The sequence below is a fragment of the Epinephelus moara genome, chromosome 16 (assembly GCF_006386435.1).
Source record: "Epinephelus moara isolate mb chromosome 16, YSFRI_EMoa_1.0, whole genome shotgun sequence".
NCBI classification, from domain to species: domain Eukaryota; kingdom Metazoa; phylum Chordata; class Actinopteri; order Perciformes; family Serranidae; genus Epinephelus; species Epinephelus moara.
In genome coordinates, this window is record NC_065521.1 from 6,813,682 (window position 1) to 6,817,286 (window position 3,605).

The 3,605-nt window shown below is 38.8% G+C and overlaps 1 protein-coding gene across 2 annotated transcripts in view; it reads right to left on the bottom strand.

Moving 5' to 3' along the window:
* Positions 1-2,802, bottom strand: part of dedd (death effector domain containing) — a 44,989-nt gene extending 42,187 nt beyond the window's left edge. For both annotated transcript variants that reach the window (XR_007571233.1, XM_050064697.1), the window contains exon 1: positions 2,495-2,802. The gene's annotated coding sequence lies outside the window, so the exon portion shown is untranslated. The remainder of the gene's footprint in view (positions 1-2,494) is intronic.
* Positions 2,803-3,605: the final 803 nt, after the last annotated feature.

Consider the following 3,605-nt stretch of genomic DNA (forward strand, 5'->3'; position numbering starts at 1 on the left):
CAGTCAACCGATTGCTAGTCTCGCGATACCCGATCCATGACTCTACAATCGATTCATCTAAGGATTCATGGCTGATTCGTATCGACTGAGGAGGCTGCTACCGACGTAGCCGTATCTCTCGCTTGTCAAACCGGATATCCGGTCGTATCGGTTAATCGTTCCCAACCCTAGTTCTGAGTAGTATCAGGATACCACAGCAAAAATGAGGCAGATGTGCCTTTTGTCATTTATAAAAAGATAAATCACTTTTCTATAATACATCAATGATATTTCAATGGAATAAATTACTTATTGACTTATTCATACTTCAAACACAGCATCAATCAGTGATTAACGTGGGGGGATCAAAATAAAATAAATAAATGAAATAAAAATCAACCAGCCACCCTCCTCCCCTGACAAGTCCCTTCATAAGTAAAGAACACTCCCTCAAGTGCGGTGAGGTTTGTGGGCCGTTACCTGCCACAAAGAGTACTGTGAACGGCTCGTTTCTCCTCTGATACGCCACATACAGTGTGCCGCCATGGCTCGGCTGTTCAGGTACTTTTGGGCAGTTATGACAACAAGTTATTCACCTGGAGCCGGACTTCTCCATCGCCGGTAAGCCGTTATCATGCGCCGCCGTATTTGACAGGAATACGTATTCCTGTCTGTGTCTGTGACCCCCGTTCAACCCACAACTGGCGGGATTCGCCGTTTCGTTTCTGCTGCTGGTTAAAATCTGTAACGTTACTCACACAGCGTGCTGAATGATTTATTTTGCCCGCACAAAACTATTTTTAGTCGCAAATGCGAGTGCAGTGACGGACGGAGTAAAATATCGCCACACTGCCGACATTTTACTCCGTCCGTCACTGCAAGCTGTTTGATTGCGTTATCAAAACACGCCACTATTATTTGGCCTTTGCATCCAATCCGATACCGAGTCCTTTATTTTGAAACCGAGTACAATACCGAGTCCGATCCGATACTTTGCAAAGCATTAAGAATGAAAAAAAAAAAAGAATGCATCCAGGTTGTCCCATAAGGTTTGTTTTTTATTTAAATAGTATCCAAAAAGCTTATCGGTGGTTCAGCAGCACAAAATGTAAACAAACTGTGAATTGTAAACAAATTGTCCCTCTACAGTTGCGGTAGGGCTGTGGTAGGCGAGGTTCCGCCGTTAGGTGTGGCTGTGTTGCTCGGAATAAAGAGAGAAGCCGTGGCCACTGAACCTGTTGTCTCGACTGCTGTCCATCTATTGCTCATTAGCTGCACTCAGTTAGGCGAACCCAGGACGCTCGGTTACAATACATTGGAAAGCGGAGGCAACAATGAACAACATAGATGAAAAACCTGGCCATTTTTGTTGTTTTGATACCTCCGATCTTTTATTACCGATTCCCATTTTGTAAAAATAACAAGATCTGGGCCGATACCTGATCCACATCCCTAGGAGAAACACTGAAAGAGATGGTGGTTTCACTCAACAAATGCCTATTTTCAGCACATTTTATGCTGTTGCATTCAAAGCAATATCAGCCTAATAATTCCAGAATGATTAATTCTCAACAAGTAGAGCTACTGAAGTCATCTGGTGGAAAATAATGCATTCTTAAAAAAAATATATAAATTGCAATATACATCGCTGGGGGCAAAAAAAAAAATCGCAATGTCAATTTTCCACAATATCGTGCAGCCCTAGTGTGTATGAGTGTATAGTAACACTGACTGGAATGACAGACAAGCTTTAACCTGCCATTTCAGCCATTAAAATAGAATATTAACAAGAAATACATTTAAGCTATATACTGTACATACATACATACATACATATATATACATATATGTATTATGTTTATACATACATATATATATATATATACATAGACATATATATATATATATATATATATATATATATACACACATACACACACACACACATATACACATATATATATATATATATATATACATACATATACACACACATACACATATACATATATATACAAACACAACCACACATACATATCACTGAAAGAAGTTCGTTTGTACTGTAAACCAAACAAACAACATACAAACACACTCTTCATAACATATTCAGCTGTTCAGCGAGGTAAAAAGCCACTGGCTAATGTTCGATGCCTGACGGAAGTGAGCTAACAGGCTATCGATTCTTATCTGGAAATTTACATCACATGCAATATGTTTAAGTGTTGTCGCTGAGGTTACACAACAAGACAAGGAACTGTCCGCTGTTCCGTGTTTTGCTTTTTGCCACTAAATTGCTCAGACTTTGTTGCGGTCCCATAAATGTGCACATAATAACGATGTAAACCCCCTGATATGCTTCTTGGTTTGTTGTGACTGCTCATCGCTAGCCTTGACGTTGCTGTACGTTTGCAACAACGTTAGCAAACTAACTTACATAAAGCCAAGTAAAGACGACAATCAAAACAAGGTAATGTTATAATAACAATAGTATAGAATATTAATAATTTCACATTACCTCGTGTTTTTGGATTTTCTTGATAAGTCCGACACTGTCACAGTTCGGTGGGCAGCTAACGCGAAGTTAGCTTCCCAGAGTTTAACAGCACGGCGAAGCTTCTTTCAGAGCAGGAAACGGTTCCGTTTGAGTGTTTGGATCAACTACACGATAAATGCTCGACAGATGTATTTCCAGTCTCTTGGTGTGCGGTACGGCTCACTTCAGGCCAGCCATTAGAGTTGGTTTAATGGTTTTAGTTTTCAGACAGACATCATGGAAAAAATAAGCAGACAATCTCCGTTCTTCAGCTAAAATGAAAGAACTTCCAGGTCATGGTACAGTTCACTTCCGGTGTTATACACTGCACTGCGCTGCTCTTCTTCTTCTTCTTCTTCTTCTTCTTCTTCTTCTTCTTCTTCTTCTGTGGATTCGACAGACTAGACGCTGCAAAGGCTTATTGCTGTCCTCTACTGCTCATGACTAGTATTCCGTTACAAAACATAGTAATATTTTTTGGATAATTCAGTGCTGTGCACATATTTCGTCAGTTTCTAATGTTATCCAGGCTGAGAGTAAAAACAGTTTCTCCAGCTGATTCCAGGGTCCAGGTATCAAGTATAATCTGTAATTCATTTGTAATTTACATGCGAAATGAACCAAAACACAGCGGTCCTTTCGTTATTTGTTTTGCACCAAAAACTAAAAAAGGCATTTTTTCTCTCTTGTGGTCAGAATAATTTTTTTTTTTTTTTTTTAAGTAAACCACATAAAAAACGGTCCAATATTGGTTTCTGAAAGTTCCCATTCCCTTTACCCCACACATGGTCCCAACTTCGAAAAATAGAAGTAGGCCTATATTGATTAAGAGGAAATCCTTTTATCACAAAGAATGGATGGAGAGGAGTATCTGGTCTATTATTCATTTATTTGATAATCATGGTAACATTTTATCACATAATACTTTTGTGGGAAAATACAATCTTGTTTGTACTGTCAGGCAATATAACATGGTAATTTGGCAGTTTCACAAGCAATGATTCAGTTAATTAGAGACATCCTGATATATTCTACAGTTATTCCACAAGAGTCTTCAGTAGCTATAGATGGATGTAGTTTTTAGATTAAAAAA